The sequence below is a fragment of the Notolabrus celidotus genome, chromosome 7, assembly GCF_009762535.1.
Source record: "Notolabrus celidotus isolate fNotCel1 chromosome 7, fNotCel1.pri, whole genome shotgun sequence".
Lineage (NCBI taxonomy): Eukaryota > Metazoa > Chordata > Actinopteri > Labriformes > Labridae > Notolabrus > Notolabrus celidotus.
Window position 1 is genome coordinate 877,989 of NC_048278.1, and position 15,620 is coordinate 893,608.

At 44.4% G+C, this 15,620-nt stretch overlaps 1 protein-coding gene across 5 annotated transcripts in view; it reads left to right on the plus strand.

Annotated features, from left to right (window-relative positions):
- add3a (adducin 3 (gamma) a) overlaps positions 1–15,620 on the plus strand; it is a 150,682-nt gene that overhangs the window by 53,251 nt on the left and 81,811 nt on the right. The window contains exon 1 of one of the 5 annotated variants that reach the window (XM_034688006.1): positions 339–638. The exons of 3 other annotated variants lie outside the window; for them this stretch is intronic. The gene's annotated coding sequence lies outside the window, so the exon portion shown is untranslated. Of the gene's footprint in view, positions 1–338; positions 639–15,620 lie in introns of those variants that run through there. One more of the 5 variants, XM_034688010.1, reaches the window with a different exon arrangement.

Below are 15,620 nucleotides of genomic sequence, written 5' to 3' on the forward strand. Positions count from 1 at the left end.
TCAGAAAGCAGAGACTGAATGGAAATGTTTTCTAAAGCTAGGAGGGAAATAAAGAAATGGAGGGAATGAATGAAAAGATCTGAGGACTTTCACTTTTCACTGATTCCTACCTTTGCCCTCGATTCTTAGTGAATGAATAACAGCGTTAAGAAAAAAAGGCTGCAAAAAATCTTTGAAGGTCTCTCCCACAAAAGATCTCTGAAGCACCCTGAGGGGAGAGGACCCTGTCATCTCACTCCTGTGTGAGTGAATTTAAATCAGGTTGACCCTCCCCCTTTTGCCCTCTCTTCAACCCCCCACTGTCACCCTCATCCTCGCCCCCTCTCTGCATGTCGGCCAGTCCTCTGCAGCGTGTGCGGCAGATAAGTTGTGCCTCTTATCTGCGTTTCTCTGCACAGAATCAGAGCGGCTGCTGCTTAGATACTGTAGGAGGAGCGTGAGGGAGAGAGGGCAGCCGGAGCAACAGTTTTACACTGCATTGAGTTACAATGGGAGAGGCGTGTTAGAGAGAGAGGGAGGGAGAGAGAGAGAGAGAGCAGTACAGGCTGAGGACTCGCTGCAGTGCAGGTGGATCACTACCGTCTGGTGAAGAGGAAGGCTCTGAGGCAGCTGTTTCTCTCTGTTTGGCTGAGCAGCAGGTTTGTGGAGCTGTTTCTTTACAATGCTAGCTGATTGTTGCATGGTTTGTGTCTTTCTCTGTGTGTGTGTGTGTGTGTGTGTGTGTGTGTGTGTGTGTGTGTGTGTGTTCTCTGCTGATATAATAGATGCTGTGTTCTCCACTACAGGGCTGCTATCTCACTGCTGTCTGCTCTCATTGCCTCTGTGCAGTGTGAGATTTCCCAGAGCTGGCAGCACACAAAGCTGTTTTTAACTCATACATGTTCACGTGAACGTGCTCTTTCTTTCACGTTAAACTTCTGTGCCGGTCACTGGAGAACTTTCTGCCTCCTTTAGGATGAAACAGCAGAGGCCCTCCTCTTTCTCTTTCCTTTCAAACTGCTTTTACTCTGGAGAAGAATAGACCTCGGAGCTGTGAATGGGCCTGAGACGGCTTTCTGTGTGCAGAGGAGAGGTGCCGCCCTCTCAAGTGTCAGCATGCTTAGCAGGGAGGTGGCAGGGGTGGGGGGGGAGCTTCATGTGCCTAAAGAGTATTGGGTTTACTGCATTGAATTTATTAACTATATTTAGCCTTCGACTCGGTCTTAAAGTTGTCTGTAAAGTCCACATTCTCAATGTGTGTCTCTGTCTGAGGCTCTTCACCCCCCTGAGGGAGAGGAGGAGCGGTACAGTCAAGTGCTCCAGTTGAACCGTCTTTTCATGGGTGTCTGTTTACTAATACCTGAGCTGTGATAAGGAGGTATCAGGAGCTGCACGGTTCTATTTCTGGCTGTTGTTTTCTGGGTGCTCTCATGGAAGGCCTCCTTTCATTTCTGGATATCTGAGTGATGGGGAAGTCTGTGACGGGGTTGCCTTAATGTACCAACGCTGTACTCGTTACCCAGAAGTGAATTTGCAGCTCAAAGTAGATCTAGGTCCGTCAGATCTAATTATCCCTGGAGGTGTTTTGCATGATGGAAGAAATGCATCCCAGTGGCACATAGAGTACGACTCATTACAGCTACGGCTCCTCTGAGTTCAGCTTCCAGAGTTTGTAACTGCCACTAGACCTTTCTGCAGGATTGAGCTGAGAGTTGTGGAGATTGAAGGCTGAGTTTGATCATTTATCATATTTCTCCTCTATATTCTGCAGTGCAAGGAAATAAACCTGAGCTCTGAATTGCAGTGAGCTAGCACAGCTTTAAAATGTTCATATAACAAATTAGGTGTGTATAATCATTTGTACAGAGTGTGGGGATATGTGCTGATGAGAAACAACATGGTTTAGTTGTCTTGCTGTCATCTCATGCTGTGTTTTCTGACAAGCACAGCAGAGGTTCTCCCCCAGCCGTCGGCAGATCATGTCTGACTTGATGTCAAATTCATCTTTTCAGTGCTGACATGATGAAGTCTGATGGATTCACACCTGCTCCTATGCTGCGTCTCCTGAAGGCAGAGAAACTCTCAAACAGTGTTAAAGGCAAGCTTCACTCTTCTGCTGTCTTCACTGAAGAAGTGTGAAGACAGCTACACTTCAACTTATGGTCTCCTGAGACTTCTGATGATAATAACTGAATAAAACAAGCTTGGCATGATGCCTACATGTGGTAAATCATTTATATAAAACCGTACTGTTGAAAATATGGACGTAGTATCTTGATCTGTCAATCAAGTCAGCTGTGCCTCTCATTGGAAGACTCGTAATCTTAATATTTTCAAAATTACCACGTTATGAAATAATTCACCCCCCGTACAGTGTGTGCCGATCGAGAAATGAGCTATCCAGACTACACTCGTCTTTTGAACCAGGCTGTAAACATGTTTATTTCTGCTGTAAAGATCGTCTCTTTGAATTGGTGTGTATGTGGTTTCCAGTACTTTCGGAGCCAGCCTCAAGTGGAGCCTCCATGAACTGCAGTTTTTAGCACTTCCACATTGGACTCATATTTTTGGACCGGAGGTTACCGCTTGTATAAAATATTACCTTTTATATATTTCACTTTGGTTTCAAATATCAGTATGAAAGATGCTGCACTTGCATATTTGGACTTTAGCAATTTGGAACTCATCAAGCATTGAGGGATTACATTTTGCGACAGTCAACTTTTCATCTCTGTTTCCTGCAGGAAGCTATAAGAGACTTTCGGCCAACACTTCCTTGTTTGTGTGCTGCGTTTTACCGTACTCACACATGTAGAATATGCCCTAAAATGTCTAAGCATTTTTGGGCCCGGAGCTAAAATCTGCCTGGACTTTTTCCTGCCGGTCCCCGAGTCATAATTTTACAGGATGTCAGGGTGAGCTGCATGAACACAGGAACACTCATTGTGATTGAGTCTGCAGAGATTATGGAGTTTATGTTAAGGGTTTTGTGTGATCTTCATGCATGTAATGAGTCATGATGTTTTAAAGCTTCAACACTCAGAAAACAAGCAAAATTGAGCACAGTTCAATTAACACAGCTAAACATGGGATCAATTAATCAATCAATCTTATTTATACAACACCAAATCACAACAAACGTTCTCCTCAGACTCTTTCCAAACAGAGCAGGTCTAGACCGTACTCTATGTTCTATTATTAACAAAGACCCAACATCAAGACAGGATCAGATCCAGTCCCATCTTCCAGACAGGACTCAGTCTGATCTCATCTTAATCCACCATGAGCAGAGCACTTTGCAGCATTTAGCAAGTTACAGTGGCAAGGACAAACTTCCTTTAACAGGCAGAAACCTCCAGCAGGACCAGACTCATGTTAGACACACATCTGCTGAGACCATCTGCCACACCTGATGTAAACATCGTGAGCTGTGATGTCAACTGTGGCTAACTTTAGCAGAGCTAGCGCCCCTAGCCTGGTCCTCTTTGTAGGTTAATGTCCACATTAGGGGTGCAACAGATCAAAAAACTCACGGTTCGGATCGGGTCACGGTTTTGAGTCACGGATCAGATCATTTTTTGGATCAGCAAAAAAAAAATAAAAAGAAAAAAGACAAATATAACTTTGTCCTCCATTTACTTTGTAAAACACTTGTAAACTTTTGCCCATTAAATAAAAACAACATTCAACTCAAAATGTACTGCATGTGCAAAGCACCCCATCTGTGCGCCCAGTCCTGCCTCATCCACTGCATTTCATGGCATGGCAAGTGAAGGAGCAGAGGAACCTCAAAAGTTTCACTCCATTCTTCTTTCAATCGTTGATTTTCACCGTCCACTTTTCTTTGAGCAGCAAACTGAACACACAGTTTTCGTGCATTCTAGGGTCCTACAGGTGGCAAAGTGCCAATATGCGAACTGCTCCTTAAACGAAAGTGAAAGTTAAAAATTGCACTCGCAGCATTGGACTCTAAGTGACTCAGTAACAGCCTGTCTGCGTATCGTTGACATGGAGACAAGTCCTGGTAAACACGAGGTGATCCGACCAAAACACAGAGTGAAGGAGTAACAGTTCGGGGGCCACAAATAGGCGGCCGGATGCGGCCCGCGGGCCGCGTATTGACGGCCTCTGGTCTACTGGGTGCGCAATGGAATTTCACAACGTGGCTCAGGCACATTCAGCATTCACTGTATTTAACAGGGAAACCAACATGCTCCCATACATGTGACTTACAAGATGCAGGAGGGTTTTCAAGTTCCTCTGCTCCTTCACTTGCCATGACTACCGCTGCTTGACGAGTGAGTGTGGATTGAACATGTGGTCATCACGTGAACATGCGCAACTTTTTTCATCAACCGATCCGCGGACCCCGTCCGTGCCGAACCGTGGAGAGGCATCCGTACGGATCACGGATCAACTATGATCCGTTGCACCACTAGTCCACATGCTTGTGCTAGAACCCCATTACTCCGGGCGGGTTAACCAGACACAGACTACATTTTTTATCTCCATTTTCGAGCTCAAAATACACAACAAGATGCAATCTGTCATCTGTGCTTGTTTAGATCCTGTTAGTTGAGCTTTGTAGCAACATGGCAGTGGAAACTAACAGGAGCTAACGCCTTGGCTAGTGACAGACAGCTGGGCTACTGCTTAGATACATTATAAGACTGGCATTTTGGGCCTACAATAATAATGATAATATCTGATTGATATAAAGACCAAACCACTTATCTTTACCTGCCATCTTGGATATCTTGTAAAGATTAAACTGTGACCACCACAGCACCCTTTGTACGACCCAGTTCCTCTCCTGCAGACAGTTTTCACATTTTCACAAGTTTGACTGGAAAGTTGAGAGGCAAGAAAATAATATGTGACAAGAGAGGATGTCTTAGAGCAGAGTGTTGAAAGCACTTGCGTACAGATTTCTGGTTAAAGACATTAATAAAGCTAACTGACAGTCAGAGGAAAGCTGATTGGAGCATGTTTTTCACTGTTTTCAAAGTGTGCATGATCATCTTGGCTTCAATTCACAAGCCAAAAGTTTGTCTTTGCATAGTTTCACCAAAGTGAAGCATATTTACTGACTTGAGACTCTGCTCCGTAGAGTGCACATGTAATCTACGCACACATCCTGCCCCCATGACACCCGCTGCCATGGTGATGTCCTTGAATCCTGAATCGTCTGATCAAATATTTGTCCAGAGTTCTTTCGCAGAGAAGCAATAAAAGAGGACTCCTGCAACAGGCTTTGTTTGGTCTTCATCTCCTGCCCGGGCCCTGCAGTTCCCTCATTGTTTCAGGAACGAGTGTGTGTGCAGGGCCCTTGAAGAAAATCTTGCTGCTTCAGGCCGAATGATTTGCAGTCATGCTGGCCTTGATTTCCTCTCCCTGTGGCGTCCCTTCTTCATCTGAATTCAACACCACAAGCCTGCTTCAGGGTCGAGGCTTTGAGATAAATCTTTGTGGTAAATGAAGACACATTTCTCACCGTTGGGAGTGAGTTAGTGCGCTTCGGCTGTGGACATGTAGTGTGTTTCCTAGAAGACAACAGAGTTTAGTTTTCCCCCTACGCCGAGGTGAACTCTGAGCTGATGGTGAAGTATTGTCCCGCTGTCTCAATCAACCCCGGTGACCCAAGTACCTCTCCAGTTCCTCTCCTTATGGTTCCACTTTAGGAGGGATGATGGACCGTGGGTGTGTGTGTGTGTGTGTGTGTGTGTGTGTGTGGGTGGGTGTGTGTGTGTGTGCATGAATGAGTGTGCGTTTTAAAAAGAGACATGAGGCAGTTGTCTTGTTGTCCAAGAAATGTTACTCTTCTTTCTAACTTGTGCTGTAAATCACTGCTTTATGTAATGGGGGCTTTATGTGTGTGTGTGTGTGTGTGTGTGTGTGTGTGTGTGTGTGTGTGTGTGTGTGTGTGTGTGTGTGTGTGTGTGTGCGTGTGTGTGTGTTAAATAGCTTGGCTAGTCTGCCTCAGATTATGTCATACAGCGTGCTCTCAAGCTGTCCGAGTTTGCTGCCTTTAATTTACTCCTCTAGAAAGCAGAGTGTGTGTGTTTGTGAGGTTTATACAGAGTGTGTGTGCGTTTGTGAAGTTTATACAGAGTGTGTGTGTGTGTGTGTGTGTGTTTGTGAGGTTTATTCAGAGAGTGTGTAAACGGTACATATTTGTGCACTTTGGATGTGTGTTTAGTTGTTTTTATAAAAGAGAACACTCCATAAACTCTGATGAGCTTCACTTCTTGGCGTGCTGAGTGAAGAGTTCATGCTGTTTCTCTCCGGCTGATGAAATCTCTCAACCTTTTTTGTGATGATTGTGATTTCGGGGTCTGATTGAACTCTGCAGTCCAGCGTAAGTAAAACCAAATGTATCTGGGTGAGGTCTCAGTGAGCTTTAACAAAAGGCTGCACGCTGTTTAGCTTTAATGCAGGTGTGCAAACACGGACCCAGAATCTTTGTGGTCAGGCTACTTTGCAAAACAAGAAACAAGACCTTTCTGCTCCTGAACTAGCTGCGGCTAAATGTTGGGTTTCTCAGTCATGGTCATTTTATTTAGTAAACAATGATGTCTTTTAATGTTTTATCTCCCCACAGACGAAGCTAACTGATCCGCAATTTCCCCGGGACTTAAATTCATATCTTGTGTTTTGTTGACACTGGCTGATTGACTCATAGATATCCTCTACAGACAGACATGTTGCTCAATAAGATTCTTGGAAACGCGTCAGATCGGTCGTCGTTTGATTAAGTTAGGATCCGTCTTCATGCTGTATTTAATTTGGGATTTATGTCTGAGACAGCGAGACACAGAGACTGTACATCCATTGTGTGTTCCTCAGGATGATGTTATCAGTTCAGTGGCTGAATGTCTTCTTCCACTCTGTGCCAGCAGTGGTTGGACCCTCCAACCTCGACCTCCCAGTCGGCCTTGACCGCAGAGATCTGAAGCTTGTCGGGTGAAACCAATAACATGTTGAACTTCTACCCCGACACTTTTATAGACCGCTCGGGCCGGGTCAGAGTTCATGGGAAAAGCTTTGCTAACCTGTCTTCACTGAGAGAGAGACGACCTGCTGACATGCTTCTCATGACCGGTCACTGAGTTTGGATGTCAGGGTTAAGGGGAGAATATATTCACACCTGTTTGACTTACATGTGCACTGTGTAGGTAACATGTCTGTGAGTATCCTGGACATCATGAGTGTGGATTAAGAGTTGTTATTTTGACTGTAAATGAACACTTATGATTAGCTCAGTCACTAAATGCTACAACACACTACGAGTCAAAGTTTCCAGAGAATGAGATATTGGGAAATAATCTCCAAAACCACCAAATGACTCAGGCCTTTGGGACACGAGTGCATTAAAACTATTCTCTCCCACACAAATGACCAAACCTGACACGAACCTTGACTTTCCATTATCCTCAACTTCCTCTTGGACGTGTATCATACGCTCTGATTTATCCAAAACCTGCAAGATGGTCTTCTACTGTACTCTCTTTCTCTGTGCTTGATTCTAAGAGTTCAACTTTTACCTCCATTTTGACCCGAGGAGCCTGATTGACATCTTTATCTGCAAACATGTTAGCATCTGATAGAGAACACTTTTGTCTCTTCTCTGTCAAGGACAGCTTCCCTCCCTGTCTTGGCAGTGATTCTGCAGACTTGTGCTGAGTCACAGGGATTATCAGCAGTTTGAAGGGAGACATTTCTGGCCTGTGTTTGTATAAAACCAACATCAGCCTTTTATTTGCACAAGTTACTCAGTTTTTTCATTGAACTCTGAACAACATCCAGAGACACAGGTCAGGACAGTGTCAGGATAAGTTCGAGCAGAAATGGAGGAGGCGAGCAGGAAAGAGAAGCAGCTTTGTTTGAACTAGGGATGATCCAAATGGACAAATTTCCTAAACCTTTACATGGAAACTTGAATTCAGACTGAGAGGCCAAAGAATCCCACAAGCACAATTTAAGTAACACGTGTAAACACAGATAATAATCTGTGAGCTAACAACGTCAAATTGGTTTGCTAAGTGTTCCTAACATTAGCAGAGCTAGCACCACCAGCCTTTGGTCCTCGTTGCAGGTTAACATCCATATACCTCTTCTGTTTTATGTATTGCTGTGGTCTAGTGGTTAAGAGAGAGAAGAAGGTACTTTATTGATCCCCAGGGGGGAAATTCAATTTTTTCACTCATGCTATTTTGGACATGCTACACATACAGTTTTTTGGTATATACATACAAATGCACACACATGCAGTGAACATCCTTAGGGAGAGATGTTAGAGTGAAGATACTACTGTCAACCAGTGCACCCAGAGCAGTTGGGGGTTCGGTGCTTTGCTCAAGGGCACCTCGGCAGTGCCCAGGCAAGTGAACCAGCACCTCTCCAGCCACCAGTCCACTTGCCAAGCTTCGTCCATGCTGGGACTCGAACCGGCGACCCTTCGGTTCCCAAGCCAAGTCCCTATGGACTGAGCTACTGCCGCCCCCTGGTTAAATGCCAGTTTCACCAGACACAGCCTGCATTCAACTTAATCTCCATTTAGTAGATTAAAAAACAGACGAATGACGCCGCGCTGCAACATAAGATGGTCCCCTACGAAAGCTGACTAATCGTGTAAAAGCACTTTGAGTGGTCGGAGAGACTAGACAAGTGCTATATAATAAGTCCATTCCTAAAAGTCCATTATAGTAGTAGTTAAGTGTAGCTACAGCCCTGGCTTACTGCGGGTTAGTGTGCTACAGCTTAGATGCAACATATGACCAACATTTCAGTCCAACAGTAATTGAAATTAGAGATAGTGAACAGTTAGTTGCATTTAGAATAAACTAGCATTGGCTGATGTCTGCACTCATGAGGCAAATTAAATAAGTGAACAGATAACGTCTGCAGACTCTGCAGGCGGCCTCGTCAGCATGGCTGCTTTAGATCAATGTTAGCGTCCCCTAAATCAGGGGTTCCCAAACTTTTTAGCCCGCAACCCCCAATATATAGGTGCCAAAGTCTTGTGACCCCCACTGTCCCTTAAAGTGATTTAATGTGTCTTCATTTAGCTGGTCTGCAGAAAATGACCCTACCTATATGAGCATGTGTCTGTGTTTCCTGTGCTGTTATGAATGAACCTGCTGCTACTGATGCTTTTGATAATGAACTGTTCACTAACTCTAAACTTAGGAGTCATCTGGAGAAAAGAAAGGCAGAAAGCTCATTACATTTTATATTTTCAAGGTTTTATTTCAAGGTTAGCTACTATTTTTGTTGACATTTTTTACTATAATGGTTAAAATGTACTATTTTTGATTGAAATATTTATTAGAAATAACCCCTTTTAGGACCCCCCATTTATATCTAGACCTCCCATGGGGTCCCGACACTTTGGGAACCCATGCCCTAAATGACAGCAGATCAAATCTACAACAGTTACCGACTGGTGTTTGATATAAATTATGTTATGATGTATAGAATAAAGCAGTCTAGTCTTGCCTCTGGAATAAATATCAGTACAGTCATGTGCTGAAATCTAGAGCATAGTCCAATGTGTTTAATTATTTCATGAGTTAATTATAAGCCCATCGAATGCCTGTTACTGGCTAAGAAGACCATGTAGATTATAAAGTGCATGAATAATGGAAGCCATCTTTTATTGAATTGTTAAAATTTTTCAAATGAAAAATAAAAAAACAATATCTGGATATCTACATCATATGTTGGGCCATCAGCCAACCTGCTATCTAAATTTCGTCCTATGAAAAACTGATATCAGTCGACCACCAATTAAAATATGAATATGACTTTAAATAATAAATTATTCTGCTGAGCAAGAGTGATGAAGCATCAACTTGTGCACTAGTCTGCTCTGAGTTCTCCAGATGATAACCTTCCCTGTTTTTTATACATGATCCCAATCTGACATTAAACAGACTCCACCTCGAGGACTGCAGAGCTAAAGTCTGTTCAGCATCTCTGGACATTCAGAGGAGGACTTTGGTTTAACTCATGCAAGCATGTGGAGTAATAAACCTCCACGTGGTATCAAACTGGAGCCACACTTGGTTTTCTGGCAACTTTGGTAATAAAGAGTGTTTTATTACCCAGAGTAATGACTAACAAATGCAAAGTAGTGGGTGCTAATCTCTCATTTCCCTTCAAGACTTCAAGAGAAACTTGTGATGTTTCACTTTGTGAGGAATAATGAAGTTTGACAGCTGAGAGGAAAGTGAGAACTTCTCTGACATCTTGCTAGTTTTCTTCTTGTGTGACGTTTACCTGCAGGAGTTTTCAGCTCTGCAGTGTGATGTGTGGCAGGTTGAGGCGTTGTGAGAGGAGGTGTGGAGCACACAGGAAGGAGAAAATTGCCTGTCTTGTTACTCTCGGCACTATCACAGCAACAAATCACAAAGTGAAATTGACAGACTTGCAGAACATCCCTGGAGCGCACCTCAAACCTTGCAGAGCCTTTCATTTAAATACCAAAAACAATGACTTCATCAGAGAGAGGGAGGCCTGTCTGTACTGGCAAACAACCACTCTGGTGGTGAGGATATACTAGGCACACAGCCTCCTAATTTCCTCCTAAATCTCTTCCCTTTTCCTCTCCTCCCTCTCTCCCTCCATTTTCACCAAAACCTGAATGCCATATATGAAGTCAAGACGGGGTTTCTCCCCTCCCCAAGTGGACACATGGGTAGAGTTCAAGTCTGACGTCCCACACCTCCCATCGAGGGAATTACGTCACAGCCAAGCCGTGCTGCAGCCAGCTGTGCTTTCATGTTTGGCTCGCCTAAAACCAAAACCTAGTTACCAAAGCAGACGCTGTTTACCCCAGTCTTTGTCATGATCAGGGTCTGCTCCAAGTCTCAGAGTGCAAACAGGTGTTGGACCGTGCATCAGAAGCATTATTGTGGAGTTTGTTCGAGCGACTGCGAGGAATTTTGGGGGAATTTGGGAACGTATTGACATGGCACGGTGATCTCTCTGTTTTACTTTAAGCAGCTGTGTTGAAGTGTGTTAACCTCACCGAGCAGGTCAGGTGACCTACATGGTGAAGGTGTTAGAGCAGGATGTGCAGGAGGGAAGGATGAGTTATTGGACTTGTCTGTGCTGCATTCAGGTCTGGACTGAGCTTCAACGACTGGATCGTTTTGTTCCTTTTGAAGGAAATGTCATCCTAAGATCTTTGCTGTTCGGAATGAAAACAGAGTTAAAATGTTAAACTTGTGACTCAGCTGTAAGATCAGCTTCCTATCCTCTCATCTCTTACCTATTTAACAAACTGAACCAGAGTTAGGAGATGGAAAGTTTGCACTTTATTGTAGCTTTTGTTCTGATCTACCAAACCAGGTTCACCAGAAGATAAGCTTTTTTGATGTTTAAGATCTTTACCTTAGTGCTTCCTTTTAATTTGAGAGTTCACCAGTCAGCAGTGCTGTTATTTCTCTCACTGCGAAGGGTGCAAAGAAATAATGAAGTAAAAGGATATTAAACGGAGACAGGAATCATAAGAACAGGAAGATTCTGTACTGCTTGGATGTGCAGACGGTACTGGCATGAAAAACGCCCTGATTGTGTTGAACTGTAAAGCCAAGAGATTTACAGAGTTTGGTGGTTCCACGCTCTAAAGCCTGCTAATCATTGAAGGCTTGAAGTCGAAGAACACAGCCCAGATTCCTCAAGCATGAGAGAGGACCGGGTCCACCGAGGGCCAAGAGGGGAGAAACTGAATCTGCAAGAGAGCGAGTTTGTGCAAGACGTAGTGACGTATCCATTTCTCCGGTCAAGGGTCCCCACCGTGTAGATTAAAGTAGTAAAGGTGTAGACTGAGAAGTGGGAAAGGAGGTGGAACAGGCCAAGAAAAAGTCCAGTTACAGAGAAATAAGCGAGAAAGTTGGGGAACATTCGTAGGTGGGAGGAGATGTTATCAATCTCTGTTGTTTTTCCCCTCATATTGTCATTTCCTCTGCAGCTGGTCCCGGGTCGAGAGGAAAGAAAAACACAACTGAGGAGGATCAGAAATCTAAACAGTGATCCGGCCAGAGGGCTGGGTGTTCCCCGCTGCTGACACATCTGTAATAAAACACATTGTCTGATTTCGTAATGTGCTGCTAATGGAGGTGAAGACAAGAGCAGGCCGGAGAGTAATGTGTGTGCGATGAAGCCTTTCTTAAAACACAAATCAGAGCTGGAGAGGCTATCCTAAATATTCTGGGGTCAGTTTTTGGGCCAGGAATTGTTCCGCCAAGTCTTCAGTAGTTGTCTGAACTCTTCTGGCCCTGAACTACTTGTTCTTTTGGGGTTATTTTAACGTTTGGTGTGACAAAGTTAATCCCACAGATTTATGATCCTGCCTTGGCCCTTGACAGAGAACTCCATCAAACCGTCGTCTGCGCCCATGTCAGGTCACGGGACTCTGACCTGACAGTCTGCGGGTCATGGCCCCATCAAAATACACTCCCAACACGGATTTTCTCACCTGACAGCGAGAACCTCAATCACTGCAGGTCAGAGGTCTGGGTTTGCAAACTTTGCACTCCAAAGGCAAGCCACTTAGTTACCAGCAGCATGTTATCATCTGCGTATAAGTGATCAGCTGTTCTTTCAGCGTTACCATAAAGCCTGTGAATGTGATTCACTTTCTTGCAGTGACACTCAGCGATAGATTGCATGGCCTTGCTGAAAATAGGAATGTGATATCATGATCATGGGTCAGTGCTTTTGTTTCCAGCTGTGAGGTTACCCGTTTTATTCTAGGTTGTCAAATATCAATGCTCCTGTCATAACTCCTTTGGTGTCTCACTCAGATACAGAAAGAAGGGTCTAAACTGGACTCTGTCTCCTGGGTCAGCGTGCTACATTTTTTGGCCAATCCACCCACCAACCAGGGTGGAGTTTATCTAATGGACTCCTGTGAATGGGTTTTTATATCACTGCCAAATGTTGGTGCATCTCATGTAGATGCTGAAGGAGACCTTGTGTGCCTGGTTGGCTCATGCAGAGCTTTGACTAAGAGACAGTATTTGAAGACTTGGACATGAACGCTGACTAATGAGGCTGCACAGATCACTGACTCACCACTCCTCCAGTCAATACAACAGAGGTTTGAAGGTCCCATTGCTATTGATTATCATGAAATGTGCTAAAATGTGGCTTTGGATAACCATTTGAACACAATCCTTCTCTTTTAATGCTCAGGAGAGTCATAAAGATGCTTGTTTTTCAATAACATCTTTAATTTAAACACCTCTTAGATTTGTTGATGTGGCCTCTCACTTGATCTCCAGCCTCTCTTAAAGCGGCTCAGCTCTTCAAAGGATACCTCTTGGCTACAGCTCACATAACTCGTCATCAGTGCCGCTAACTTTGCTCACTCACTCTGTCCGCTGTTCCCCTCGTGCTGCCCGGGGTTTGGCAGGTAAAGAGGCCGGAGTTATGGAAGTCATTAAAATTCCTCGGGAACATGTGGACGCTTGTTTATTTTTCCGCTCCAGGCGGGGAAGATGGACGGCTGCCAGGACGCCACACTGTCCTTCTCTCAGCAAGAAGGACAGCGGACGCTGAGAGGGAAGTAAGGGAGAGAGAGGGAGAGAGAGGACCTGATGGAAGATGAAGGACAGATAAAGGAAGAGCGGGAAATGACTGAAGTAGAGGACAAACTAATGTAGAGTAGAGGAGAGGTTGGAGGAGGATGGAGGCATGAATGAATGGAGGGAGGGAGGGAGGGAAGGAGAGGCAGACACCCTCTATTGGATTCAAATAAAGAGTCCAACAAATGAGCGTTGAGGTTTCAGTGAGCCGTACAGGAAGAGGATTAGAGATGGATGGGAGCACACGGACTCGGAGGACTACACGTCTGAGAGGGACTGAAGGAAACACTGGAAACATTTAGTCTAACTGTCAGTTTAAGATTCAGAAACTTTAAAAGTTACCTTAAATCAAAGCTGAACAAACACTGTGATTTGTTTTGGAGAAAATGATGAAGCCTCAAAAGATGTCTGTGGAACAAAAACAGAAACATGGAGGAGGTTGTTGTTGTGATAATACTTACACAAGAGACCAGATATTATTGCTCACCTTCAATGCAAACATGCAAGTCACAGACACACCTCCGTCCGTGGGAAATGACAGCAGCTTCCTGCAGTGGAGAGGTTCACTGGAGCAGGATGTGAGGTTTACTTCTTTTTTTATGAATAAGTTTGTGTGTTAATCTTCTGCTTGTTGTACTTTGGATCATTTGCATGAATAAGCCCATGTTTCTAGGATTGTGGAAGTGCAGCAGCTGCTTAGTGGAAGACTGTCGGATGATCGTACTCGGGACAGATGTGTCGGCATTGATGTTTTTTCTTTCTTCTCCCTCTCTGAGCCTGACCCTGACTCACGAAACCCTGACCTCAATATAGTTGGGCTTTAAGCGTTACTGGTGCCATTGGCACATGGTCGGTTCATTGCATGTTATTAAGTGGTAGGAAAAAGTCTGATGAATCTGAACTGATAGCAGAGAGAAAGTCCGTCCTGAGAAATGGTTCCAGTCTTTTACGGGAGGCGTCTCCTTCAGGGCCCCACACGTCGTGAGTTATGAGCGCCACTTCTGGCCCATGCTTCAACTGAACAGGTGGCCAGGAGAGGTGGTGTTGGTGCTTTCCCAGGAAATGTGTGTGAAAACAGCCTGTGGTACTTTGGAGGTGATGATGAGTTGTAAAGAAATGGGCGTGTATCCCAAAGAGACGTAAATAAGCTCACTTTGATGAGTAATAGTGAATGAGTCCATTCAGAAAAGCTCCTCAGGATCATTGGAGCATCACCAGAAGCATGAATGTGTGACATCCTCAACATCCTGCCACATTATCAGTCATGGATATTCGGTTTGGTAGATACTAACTTAAAAACAGAGTCTCTAAGATAAAGAGAAGCAGCTAATAAGTCCATCAGATAATTTCCTCTTTCCTATCCTAGCCCGCTCTGTCCTCCGCCCTCTGTTAAAGCCATCCAGCTTTGTCGGCTTGTTAATAAGAGACCTCGGTCGGTGTCTAGTTTTCTGTGACGAGTCAGTTCCTCCGTATGAATTACTCAGTCATGGTTTGCTTCAGCGACCAGCTCGCCATAAATCTTCCTCGCCTTCGTTTTAAATGTGGAAAGATCCCTTCATGCTCGTCTTTGAACACCAGGTTCTGCCGGGGTGGTGGGCGGCTTTTGTTTTTCTGATTGGTTAAACAGAAGAGAAAGGGATAATGGGAAACTGATACTGTACTAGTGTGTGAGTGAGTGTGTGTGAGAGAGAGAAGCTGAACTGACAGGTCTGTCTGAACCATCAGGCACCTTGTAAACTTAGTCAGTTTAAACCATTTTCTTCTTCTTTTCCACTGAAGATATTCTGTTCATCGTCTGATCCATCTGCAGATTGATCGCTGTGCCTCCCTCCCTTCATCTGGCTGTCAATTTTTATCTGAAAGCCAATTATAACGGATGAGGAGATTGTAAGGACGCCACAGGAGGGACGAGGGATGATGATGTAAGCTCTGGAAGATGAGGAAGAAGGCAGTCATGGAATTTCTTGGTGCATAGCTGCATTATCGCCTCACGCAGCTGAGAAACGTATCAGAGCAATCTTTCTCACTGCTGTTAGTCCCCTCATC